Here is a 13382-nt window from a genome sequence, read left to right as displayed (position 1 = left end):
TTTAACACAGTACTTTAGGCTGCTTCGATGCTGTAGCATGTCAAACAGAAAGCCCAGACACACCTCTGGCCATCAGCCCTCATCCTTTATTCAGTGCTGCGGAGAGACCTGCCATCAGAAAGCATCTAATTGGGTTCATCAGGAAGACCAGAGGGCTGTTAGGTTGGTTTACTGGTGGGGAAAAGGAGTATTCAGTAGAGTTTATTGCTTGTTCAGCACATGATGGAAATGATTAAGGTCTATGGGAAATCCTGAAGACCCAAATTCAGCCCATCCAAACCCCAGTGGTGTAGCCTAAACACTTTTCTCCAACTAGCGTGTTTCTGGTGCAGGGGTACTGGTACCAGTATCCATCTCCTGGAGTCTGTGAGAAACCCTGGCAGAAGGAAAAACACATTTGGAAGAGAGAAAAAACATGGAGGATTCAGACCTCCAGCCCCAAGACATGCTCCCTCCAGCCCCTGGATTTCAGTGGTTATACACTTTTCTGGCCTCTGGACCCATTTCCCTTTCCAGCCTATTAGGCACAAAATGATCAATCCTCCCAAGTACTTGGGAGCTCAGCCAGCACCTGCACAGAGATCCAGCTCCTGAGAGCAATGGTTATAACTCTTCCTTCTGTCCCCCAGGAGAAGCAAGACCATATACCTCATTAGATCTGCACCCTTACCCATCCCGGGCAGGAGCAAGGCAGAAGGGGACTTGTTTTTTGCTGGTGTTTTACTACCGTGCAGAATCCCCAGTGCCTGCTCGCTGCAATGTCCCTGCACTTCTCACAAGGGCTGGTGCACCTTGGCGGAGGTGAGGAGGTTGGAGCTGAAGGTGCCACGCCAACGGCAGTGTGGCTTCTGCATGTCTGGATGACACAATGAGCCCCCTCCTATGGGGACATGCAGGGGACAGGCAATGGCTGAGACAGTGCCACCAGGTCAGGATGGTCCCCCAGCCTGGCCACCAGGCTTTCAGCTCTCTACCTATCAGGGAACCCCAAAGCCATCAGGGTCCCATCTGGGTGCCAGGTGACAGCCACACCCGTGCAGCTGTACCACAGTTCATCACACTTGTTGGGAAGAGCCTGGCAATGGGAAGAAAGGTCCCACTGTCTGCCGGTGAGAAGGAACCTTCCTGACTGCAGACAATGGGGATTTGTTTCTGCCTTCATGGGGCAATGGGTGCTGGCTTTGCTTGGCAGGGCTGGGGAAGGGGAGCGGCCAAGCCCAGGGCCACTTGCACCAGCAGCTGCAGCTCTGCACAGCCAGAGGCTGAACAGAGGCAGATCAGATGATCTTCAGAAGGTCTTAGGCAAAGGAAAATCAAGCAACTCTAAGGGGCTCTGCACCAGCCATTCAGCTCCCTGACCTTGCACATCTTAGCATGACACAGGAGTGAGGCTTGAGCCAGGATCACGGAAGGTTTGATGACACCTCAAGGTGGGATAAACCCATGCCTGAGGATTTAAAGAAATCCCTTTAGCTGGCTACACAACCACCAAAATGAATTGCTGGTTGGTAAACTGAGGCAAAGAAAGGTTCCCCAGCTGGATCAAAACTATATAAAAAAATAATAATAATGACCAGGCCAGGCTGAATGTGGACTCATGAGCACACTCAGAACCAAATCAAGTAAAAATTTGACTTATTTCCAAGCCACATGATGCTGCCCAAGCTGTCACACTGTGGACGCTGCCAATGATGAGAGCAGAAGATGCCACAGGCAGAGGCAAGAAGCTCTGGCTCCGGCTGTGTTTGTCTCACCTTTCATAACAGCAGGGACCAGGCGGAGGCTGATCCAGAGACTCAGACTCAGAAAAAAACCCAAAGCCCTGTACTTTTCCGCCGCCAGCCCAAGCAGCTAGCATGGGCGATGGGACAGGCTGGATGAAAGCGGAGCATGTGCATGAGTAATGTCTCTCCTGGAAGAGCAGTGCCCCGGAGAGCCAGCGAAGGGCTGATATCGCAGTCCAAGATAGACGCATTTCCATAAACGCTTGAGCAGCAGCCTATAAATAACTGCCTGAATTTACCGCTGCTCTCATGTGACCCTGATCCCTGCATTTTCAGCTGCCATCTGTCACCATGGCAATGGCATCACAGGGCCACCAACCATTCATTCATAAGACTGGCCCAGGGGAGGGGGCCTGGCACAGGGGAGGCACCGCCAAGCTGCTTTAAAGGATGAAAGTTGCAGATTCAGGGGAGGAAAAATACAGGAGGTTTAACAGGAGCATGTGACGACCGAGCAGCCCTCCCCACCAGGAATGCAGCACAGCCCGCATTTCCAAACCACCGTGGCAGGTGCGTGCTGCAGGCAGGCAGGAGCACCTGCAAAATGCACAGGCAGAGCTATGGGAAGGGAGGGCTGACAGCTGAGCATGGACAGACAGACATCTGCAGGGAGCACAGGGATGAGTGACTCCCTCCCACATTAGCCCCAGGAGTTTGGAGCACCACAAGGGTGCTGCCAGCATGGCAGTTTTTGCCCAAAGCAGAGTGCATACAGAGTGGATTAGTGGGGCAAGTGAGTGTGGAGCTGTCGGTATACTCAGAAGATGGTTTTCCACCTAAGCTGTCAAGCCAACCTATGTTCAAGTGATAATAATCTAAGGGGAAAATGCCCTCCAGTTTCTAAATATGTATTTGCCTGCAAAGCCACAGCCTGTCATGGCTCATTCATAGTCCAGCACTGCTAACACAGAGGGAAAGGGATGGAGCCTGGAAAGGAACACCCGTCCTGGCTCAGAGCAGAGGAATTTCAAGCTCCTGCGTGGCATTTTCCACCCAAGGATCCCAACTCATTTTACAAAACGCAGCCTGCCTAGTAACACTGTAGACTGAAGGGACTTACTCCAGGTTCCAGGTGCCACAGCTGAGATCTATCCTTCACCTCTCATGGAGAGGCTCAAACACCTCTTACAAAACTACGAGTTCCTCTACTACAGGAATTGGAGATGTTAGAATGTAAAAGAATGCATCAGAGGTGCCAGGCATAGCTGGGATTTGTCCAAGCGTCATTATGGCAGGGCCAGCGCAGCCCCGGCAGTAGCAGGTGACATTTCCCCTTGGGTTTGTCCCTGCCCATCCCTGGGCAGGGGGGCACATTTGGGCCAGTGACTGTCACACCTGGGCCAGCACAGGCATGGTGGCACTTCCAGGGCTCCCACACCCAGACCTCACACTTTCGCCATCCAAAAGCAGGCTGCTGACCCTGCAGGGTGTTGTGTCCCTATACAAGGGATGAGTGCCAGGCAGCCCCAGCTGGAAACATCAAGAAACATGGCAGAAAAAATGACCTTTAGAAGAAATAAATGCCATTTATTAGTGATCTCAATAAAACTTTCCCCCTGCCACTTTGTGCTCACCTGTTGGCCATTTTTCCCCAGGGCTGCAGATTGCTGGGGAGCTGGACTGACTTTTTGGCCTGTAGATCATGTCTGGAAAAAAAAAGGGGGAAGGGGGCGGGGGGGGAGAAAGGCAATAAGCCATGGCTGAGTGGAAGAAGGAAAGCACGCTGATTCACTCAGCCCCAGGGGAAAGGCATGCAGGGAATAAAGGGGACTGCACAATGGAAGGAAAAATAATAAACACCAGCACAGGCGCAGGAATGAGAACCATGTCTCGCTGCCCCTGGGCGAATGCTCCTAGCAGCAGGACAACACTCTTTAAAGTGCTGCTGCTCCTGCTTTCTGGTCTTAATTTTCTTCACATGCTTAGCCGCCATCGGATCAGATGCGGCTGAGTTTGCATTGTGCAACGGAGGGGAATTTGTGAGTGCTGGGCCCGTCAGCGGTGCGTTGTCGGCAGCAGACGGGGGGTGGGGAGCTGCAGTTTCCCACCACCTTGGAGCATCGGGCTCATCTCCCAGGTGGTTTTGGTGGTCAGTTAAAGAGGGGCCTGGGATTGTAGCTGGGATTTGGCAGGGTTTGGGGGGCTTCTTCTGGAGCTCTGCTGCTGCTGCTGCTGCTGCTGCTTTCCACCCCAGTCCTCCAGTTGCCCCAGCAGTGTGTCTCTGATGGATTTGCAGTGGGGCAGGTCCCAGCTAGCCCCACAGGTGGGTTTATGGGGAGGTACCCAGCATTGTCCCTCGCACAAGCCCTCCCTCATGGCCAGATCCAGCTCAGAGGCCACTCAGGGGATCTGGGACAGTCTCAGCAGTGCTTGTGGCTCCAGGACACACAGGGTCCTTGGACTTTTTGTCCTTGGAAATGAAAACAAATCCCTTCAAAGGGCTGCTCAGCCTCAGATCTCCCAGCAAGGACGCTGCGGGTTGAATCCCCAAGGGAACAGAGACCTCAGCCTGCCTTTGGGCTGGCTCCTTTGAGAGGGGGCGCGTCCCCTTCCCAAATACCAAAGGACACGGTGCGAGAGGACACAGCCCAGAGGGGAGGGCATTTGCCATGGCTGTGCCCAATGCTGCAAAGACCACAATGTGTCTCATTCCTCCTACACTCATTTCAACCATGCAACCTGCCTGCCATGCAGAGCTAAAATTGCCCAGAAGTGCGGGGTTTACACCCCCGTGTGCATCCCCTGGGGGAAAAAAAAGAATGCCCTGAGCACAACCCCTGCACCACCACCATCCAGCTGGACCTCATTCCCCCCAGGGAAACAAGCCCCAGCGGCTTGGCTCCTGGCACCCTCCCCTCCCAGCTAACGAGCAGCAGCCAGATGCCACCCAGCTAGTCCCCACCAGTAGCTGCTGTCACCAGAAGTCACCCAGGAACTGCCTGGGGCTGTGATGCCGTGGCTGGTGGGGAGCAGCTGGGAGTGAGCTGGCCACAGCCATTGCCACTGGTGTCCCTCCCCACTGTCCCCAGCCTGGCACAGCCACTCCTGGGTCATGGGGGGACCCAGGGAGTGGTGAAAGAAGAGCTGCCAGCTTCAGACATTTCCCACCGCATCCTGCAGGTTCCCGCAGGGCTCCGTGCCTGGAGCCCACCAGCTCGTGTCGCACCAGCTGTCGTGTGATTTTGCCCTGGGTGTATTTTAAGCGCTGCCTTTGACGTCATGCCTTCTTCCCCATCTCCCCAGGATACTGCTTTCTATATGTTTCTAGAAAAAATGGCCCCCAAATTTCACCTTCAGCTTCCCCCACTTGGGCTCTTCCTGCAGCATCACCGACACACCGACCCTCTGTTTTCTGCATGCTGCACAGCCAGGTCACCCTTCAGCAGCTGAGCAGAGATGGGGAGGAAAGAGGTGATATTTAATCTTTTGGGAGAACAAGGAAATATGGAAAAACAAAGGCTGAGGTGGCCTGTTCACCTAGCACTCAGACTCATGGCAGGAACAGTCCATTGGCCCCAAAGGGTGAATGGGGAAGCTTCAGGAGATGGGGCTACCACACCCTGGTGGTGTTGGGTGTACCCTGCCTTGTTTTCAGAGCTGGGTACAAGTGAAACATCCTCCCCACACCCCAACAAGCCCCATGAGGAGCCAAATCCCATCCCCTCCATCCCAGCCACCCTCCTAGACTGGCCCCAGCCCCAAATGAGCTGTGTCCTGCCCTGCCAAGGAGCAAGAGGGAAAGTCCCTGACCGCCTCCCATCCTGGATGGGAGCAGGATATGGTCATCTGGGGATGTGGAGGCAAGCAGGGATGGAGCAGTGTGGCCATTGCATTGTTCCAGCAGCTGGGACACCTTTCAAAGCACTGCAGTGCAGGTACACGCTGAGCTTTTCGCTTGCACGTCTTGTCCCAGAAACAGCCTCTGGAGATAATCATCATCTGAACTGCAGGTCACCTCCCACCTGTGCTGTTTGGGTAGCACCATGAATGATGGAGAGCAGCACAGGGCAAAGATCAGAGCTATTTTTCCTCCTGAGAATTTTTACCTGCAGCTCTGTGTTAACAAATCCCACTGGATCTCAGTGCCAACACCAGTCACACGAGTGCCTCTGTGTCCTTCCTCAGGGGTGCCTAAGGTCAGGAGCATCCATCCCAGCTTGGGGTTACCCACTGCCTACCTTGGCATCCCTGCCCCAAAGAAGTGGGCTGGTACAGTAATGTGAAGGCCCAAAACATCTGGCTGAGGGGCTATTTCCTTATCCCAGACCCCAGGCACACCCTGATTTATCTCTCAATCTCTTGGCCATAAACCCAGATGGGCACTTCTCCATCTCACCCGTGGCGGGACATCTCACACCCCATCCAAGGTATGGCAGAGTTGTGAGGGACTGGTGGAGGGGGAAAAGCAGGAGGTCTTGGGGTTGGGAGAGGTCACTGAGAGGACTAAAGCAGCTGATAAAAAAAACCATCCCAGTGCCGCAGCTGGAAATGATCATCCACATGAAGACAAGCGGGTTTGGGCAAGCCTCTCCTCCTTCGTGTCCCCCAACCCTCCGAGCTCCCCGCGTGCGGGGTTTCACTGTGCTTTAAGGACAGCACAGGCCCCAAGGTATGTGAAACACTGCTGGAGAGAGGAGTCTGGATGCCATCCCATACTCTCCCTGCTGAGCTCCCATCGCCAGCCCTTTCATACAGTGGCTCCCATCCACCCAGCGAGACAGTTGCCTGCGGGGCCACTGCTCCCCGCCTCGGTGCAGAGGAGTCCGCGCCCATCAGGGAGAGCTGGGCTGCCCCTCTATAGTTGGCACAAGCAAAGGCATCTTCCCCTCATTAACCCCCCCAGGGTCGATTCTTCTCTCTCATAGAGCAGCACAACAGGGCTGGTTGCGGCACGGACCCAGACCAGCTGCAGCAGGGCAAGAAAGAGGAATCGGGGGCTTAGGAGAGATTTCAGGAGCACTTTTGCCGGGGTAACACCCCTGGGCTGAGCTGTGCAGGTCCAGCACGGCCACACTGCCCCAGCCAAAGATGCAGGCTCATGTCATGAGCACCCTGCAGCATGGCTGTGTGTGCTCCAGCTTTGCAAGGAGCTGGGAGAGGGGGATTTTATTTCCCAAACCTCCTCACTGGGATGGGGGTGACAGCAGCAGGCAGCTCAGCTGCAGGGAGATGTGCCGGCTATGCAGCATGATGGGATGCAACCCTGGCTGTAGCACAGCTGGCCGTGATGTGGGCTCTGGCTTCATACCTCCCTGCTCCCCCTGTGTTTCTCACTTCTCCTTCTTCTCCCCAGTTCCCAGAGCTTTCTGTGCCAGCTGCATAGTGCAGAGGTCCCCTGCCCGATGGGTGCAGCCCGGGGACAGTGTCTGTGCCCCATGCCACCCCTAGGAATGCACCTCAAACCCAGCAACCCAGAGACCTCTGAGGGCATCCTCTGCCTCCATGCAGGAGCTCATCCAGGCCCAACCGCCTGCCAGTCCCCGTCCCATCCTCCCCGCTGCCCCATGGCTGTCAGCACGCAGGGCCACTGCCAAGACAGCAGCGCGCTGCATTGTCCAGGTCAGGCCCAAACACTGCCACCCGAGGGGAGCTTTGGATGCACAACAAAACTGGCAACACGAAAGAGACCCCGGAGGGGGGAAGAGACAAACAAACAGAGAAATCAACCCTAAAAAACAATGAATCTTTCTGAGCCGGGACAAATCCCATCATCTCCGCTGCAGGGCTCAACCTCTGCTGACTGACATGGCCACCGCCTCTGAGAAAGGGACCGGAGAGGAATGCAGCCACATGGGGGTCCCCAGGGGAGGTCGGGGGATGTTCGTGTCTGGGAGGGGGCTGGCACAGGGATTGCAAAGCCTTTCAAGCCCCATCGCCATCAGAGGTGAGTGCTTGTGGCCCAGTTTTGGCTGCAACACCTGCACGTCTCACCCCTGGGCAGAGGAGGAGGCGGGGAGGGGGGCTGCAAATCAACGGGAGGGCAGCAGGATGCAGAAGGATCCTGGACCTGATGGGAGACATTTGCTGAGGATGATTTTATGGACATTTTAACCTCCCCTTCTCTTCATTACCTAGAATTTACAGCCCCTTCAAGATGCTCAAAGCTGGAGCTAATGGCACAGACTCTCTGCAGCTGGGAAAGGGGGCAACTGGCAACACCCTGGGGCCAGGGTGTCCCCAGACACCAGGGCTCTGTGCCCAGCTCTGTCAAGGGGAATCCAGAAGGTCCCAGACCCTATCACGCCTTAATTTCCCCATGAAGATGAGGACTTTCCTCTTCCAAGCACCCAAGCTCAGCGGATGAGCCTTTGGCTTTGCACACTGAGCCTCCCTTTGGGCTGGAAATAGGGGCTGGTGTGCAGGGGATGGTGGGGTCCCACCTTGAGGAAGGTCTGGAAAGTCATTGGGAGGAAGTCAGCAAAAACAAGAATAAGACGAGCTGGGGGAGAGGCTGGGGAAAGGGAAGAATGAGGAGGCGGCGGCAGGGAGACAGACTGCACCAACCATCTGCTGCGGGCACTTCCAATTCCTTGGGCTCGTTTCAGCTCTGCTTGCCTCAGCTTTGCTGTGGGAGCTGCCACATGGGAGCCTGTCCCCAGCACCAGCCCAGCCCTCAGGGGACACGTGGGATGGGACAGGATGGGACCCAGCCTGGGACAGACAGATGGAGGTGGCATCTGTGCCTAGGACAGGGCCAGCCAGTGCTCCTCTACCGAAGCACCCACAGGGGTCAGAGACCTTCTGCAACTGATTCCTGAGGCTCAAAGACAGCCTGGAGCTGTCCAGGGGAAGGAAAATCTGCTTGGAGAAGCTGGGATGCTTTACACCACGAGGCAGTAGTCGCTTTAATACCCCAAGTAGTCCCTTGGGGTATTAAAAAAAAACCTTGGGGGCTTGTTAATGATGCCTCAATTCAAGCACACAAGCCTGGACAGGGGACACATACCTGGGGCTGCCAAGTTCTGTTCTGTGCTATAATTGCTCCCCACCTCCCCAAGCAGCTTCTTTGAAAGCATTTGCACCTCCCAATGCTCCCCTCACCCTCTCCAGAGCTGCCTTCCTGCCTGTCCCCACCTCAGCCCCTCACCCTGGCCCTGGGGGTTCCCACAGCTCCCACATCAGCCAGCAAGAGCACACACAAAACTCTCCAGCCACAATTTGGGCAGCCCCTGTCCTCCTCCCTATGGGATTTGTCTCACTAGAACAGAGCCCCCCATCATGGGGCCAGTATTATGCTGGTGGCTAAGGCCACCAACCCCTGCCATGCTGCATCCCACCCTGGGTGCCTTTGGGGGGGACCCCACCCTCATAAGGGACCCACAAGGTCTTTGTCTTGGCCCTACCATAACAAAAGGATAACAACAAGCCATTGTATTCTGCACAGCCGTTTTATCCCTCATTTGGGGGATCAGCATGGGAGGGAAAACCCATCTGTTAATTATTCCTTCATCACATATGCAAAAAGCAAGCTGCCCATTGGCCACACCACAGGAATCTACTCACATGGTGCAGCATTTGCGCTCCCATTGGCTTTGTGGCCAGCAGTGATTTAGGAGGCCAGGCATCACCTCCCTCAGGGCTGTCCTCGCAGGTCCCCAGGCTCCCTGAGGGACCCAAATCTTTTGCCAGTGCCTGCACGATGCACACCTCTAATGCAGACCAGATGAGCCTGATGTGTGCCTTCAATCGCCAGCTGCTGGTGCCGCAGGGACCCGGGTGCTCCAGCTGCAGCTCCAGGCACTGTGGGCTTTTGCAGCAGGATCCCATGGGGAAGACAATTGTCCCAGTGCCTCCACGCTGGGAGTGCTGACTGCCCTTTCTTGTCTCATAGCAAGGCTTACCTTTATCCTACAAAACTGCTGGCGTTTAGGAGTTCAGAGGGAAAAGAGTTTGCCATGAAGGCAGCCCCACTCCTCAGAGGGGCATGCTGGGCAGCAGGGACCAGGGTGGTACCCAGGGGATCAGCACGCACCCCAGTGAGTGCCACCAAGTCTTTCACCCCCAAAATTGCACCCATCTTGTCTTGAACAACCCAAAGCACCCCAGGCTGCAGTGGTGGCTGCTTGCCGAGGCACTCAGAGCCACACACCCCTCGCCGGAGGTTTTGCACCCAGGCTCAGCACTGCTGCAGAGGAAACACACCACACCTGGGCTTTCATTTCCCTCCTTGGGTGAGCTTCATATTTAGCCCCAAGACTAGAGCAAGCTGCAGCACTGTGTGCTGGCCTGGGCTGACTCTCTCCAGCCTCTGTGTGGGTGCTTGGGCTCTGAGCTCAAGCACCACAGGGTAAAACCACCAAAGCCAAAAGCCCCAGGTGGTCCTGGGGGCATGGGCAGAGGCAATAGGTTGAGGGCAGCAGAGGGGATTTGAGAAAAGTGGGAAGATACATCAAAAGTGATCACTTACCAAGTGGCTTAACACAATCAGCTTAGAGCAATAACGAGGAAAAACAGCCGCTGAAAGAAGTCAGAGCTTTAATCTTGGAGCAAATCCTGGCACTCCCCTCCCTGCCCCGTCCATCCCCCAAGTACTTTGCCATCTGTCCCGCAGCAGCCCAGGGGATGTTTATTTGCATGGACTGTGGTGAGCAGGGTCTGCCCAAGGCTGGGGACACCATCACAGGAGGACAGGCAGCGGGGAGCCAGGGCAGGATGCTCTGTGACCCCACAATAGGTAATGCTACAGGAAAGCCGGTAAGGAGGCAACTGGAGGGAGAGGCCACGGTCAGGGGGGAGCCGCTGCTACTGGAACAAACCCCACAGGTCAGGATTGAGCGTTACAGGGTGACTAGAAAGAGTGTGAGCAGGATGTGGCCAGGACACCATCCCACAAATGCTGGGAAACCAAGTCAGCCCCTCTTCCTATCTCATTTCACCAGGTAATTGCCTCTTCCAATTACACAATTACTGTGAGCAAAGGTAATTACAGAACAGAGGCGTAATCATGCTGCGACTGCCATAACTCAGGGTAGCAAAACTGAGGAGCGAGACACATCCAGTGAGATGATGCTGGAAGGGAAATCACCTCCAATAAGGGGGGACAGGGACAGCACAGCAGCAAGGAACCACTGACAACCCCAGTGCCACAGAACAAGCTTCCCTTGGCACAGGGGGATGCAGGCAGCACATGCACGTTTGCACACACGTGTGCACCAAAAGATGGTCTCTTAACTTTGGCAGCTGGGTGGAAGGATGAATTACAGAGCTAGGCAGCTACCAGCGGTTTGGCATCATAGTGTGTTAATTATTTTAACGTATACAGGTCTGCTGCCCCATTTCTTCCTTTTCCCTAGGCACAGGGCTTGGTTTCGCAGCATTTTTCTGCCAGGTCAGGGCTGCTTTATGATTGCCCAGAGGGAGGTATTAATGGCTGGGTGGAAGGATGAATTACAGGGCTGGGCAGCTGCTAGCAGTTTGGGATTGCAATGTGTTAATTACATTAAAGGCACTAAATACTTTCCCTGTGCTGATGAGGGAAGGTGGAGAGACACTTCAGGAGGCTGTGGCATGTCCAAACCCCTGGTGGGAATTGGGGTGCACAGACAGCTCGTTCCCGCCAGCTCCTTTGGAAAAGGCAGGGTTTTAACACCCTGACCCATAGATCCATAAAGCCACAGCACCACGCACTCGCCCTCCGGACGGGCAGGACTGGAGAAAGCATTTCCCCTCCAGTTTCTCCAACTTTACACAGCCAGGTGCCCTCCGGAGCCGGTACTGCGGCTTGGGGGCAGGAGGGAAACCTCCGTTCTTGCAGCAAAGAGAAAGCAGCCTCCCCTCCAGCGGGGACAAAAGCCCCAGCTCCCGCAGGGCAGGGGGTGGCCCCGCAGCTCCCGGCCCCCTGTCGCTAGGTGGCGGTGCCGCATCTCCGCCCGGAGCCGAGCCCGGGGCCCGCTGCCGCAGCGGAGGGGGGAGACGGCGGGGGTGGGGGGCGCGGATCGCGGCAAAGCGAAGCCGCCAGGCATCTGCGTTGCCCTGGAAACGGCCCCTTTCCTGGCTGAGGCTTTATTTGGGTGGGAAAAGGAGGATTTTGGCTGCTGAGCTGGGATTGCTCCTGAAACAGTCTCGGCTCTGCGCTCACGTGCACTGCCCACGTTTCTGAGCCCAGGCATGAAGAGGATGCAGGTCCCAAATTCCCCACTCGGTCCCACAAATAGCCTACCGGGTCCTCGTGCAGACCCCAGCTGTCCCCTCGCAGTGGGGATGGGGCCCCACGTTGCATGAACTCTGAGTCGGGCAGGCAAGAAAAGCTGCCTGGTGCTGCTGCCCCCCGTCCTGCGCCCACACCCCTCTGGGGTACAAAAGGACCATGCAGCACAGGCAAACACCCAGCAGCAGCAGAGCAGCCGACACCAGCGCTCCCAGCTGACCTCCCAGGCGTGGAACCCCTTAAGGAAATCAGTTTATTTCAATCGTGTCTGGCACACGGTACAAACCAATCTAGAAACCAGTTCCATTAAATCAGTGTAATTTCTGGGCATGTAACAGCTCTGGTTTAACAATGCATCACACAGGAGGCTCAATCCACATCAGACCATGCCAGCCAGACTTTCAGAGCTGTTTTTCCTGCCTAAGCCTCACACCTTCCTTCCACTCTCCAGGACCAGCAGCTGTGATGGGGCAGGCACAGAGCTGAATCAATACCTGCTTGGGAAAGAAGCAGCAAAACCTGAAGATGGTTTCTTTCTGCTGTGGTCAGGTCTGGGAGGTGCAGCTGGAGACTGAAAAACATGGTTAAAATGCACAGGAGTAGCTGAAAGGGGAGAAATTCTCCTCAAATTCAAGACCAGCTGGAGGACCAAGGACTTGGCAGAGCAGAGAGCTGTCACAGTGCAGGCACAGGACGCTGCAGCACTGGGATATGGGGATGGAGGTGAAGTCAGGGAATGGGCATAACCTGGGCTCCAGCACAGGGCTGATGAAGGATGGGAGCAAATAAGCCAGAGTTGCTCAGCTCCTCTGGTTCACTCTGTGCAGAAAGCACCAAGATGCCGGGCTGTGAGATATTGTCTCCGAGCCCATAAATCCAGTATCCAGCCAGCATCTTCATCTGGAAAAAACCCACAGCACTGACCACCCACCCAATGTGGGCAGTTTAGGGAAGAGATTTTAGGGCTTGCTCCCTCCTTTCAAACATGATCAGGCCAGACCCCAGATGGGATGATGGGAGGTGAAGAGGGACAGGAAAAACACAGCCTTTGTCTGCAATTCTTGTCTCAAATCTCACCAGGGAGCAAGTGGGACCCATGAGTCCCTGGGTCTTCAGAGGCGAGGTAAAGGGACCACAGCAAAGCCTAAAAAAGGGATTAAGTTAAACTACAATGAATAGCCAGTTATTTCCTGGATGCTTTCGTGTCCAGCAGCTTTTAACCACACTGAGAATGGCTCCACCAGCAGAAATCAGGGCAACGCACTCCAGCCTCAGTGCTGGGGAGCGGCACTAAGACCATACACATCCTCCAGCCACTCGTTTCTTTCGCAGAGGGGACGAGGGGAAGCAGCAAGATCTGCTCATTCTCAGCTGTGTTTCCACAGTCCCTCAGGATTTCATTCCCTGACACTAGGGCATCGAATTTCCATGACTGAGGATCAGCCTCTTAT

Source organism: Aythya ferina, assembly GCF_964211825.1.
Source record: "Aythya ferina genome assembly, chromosome: 25".
Lineage (NCBI taxonomy): Eukaryota > Metazoa > Chordata > Aves > Anseriformes > Anatidae > Aythya > Aythya ferina.
The sequence above is the reverse complement of the archived record's forward strand: the minus strand, read 5'-3'. Positions refer to the sequence as shown.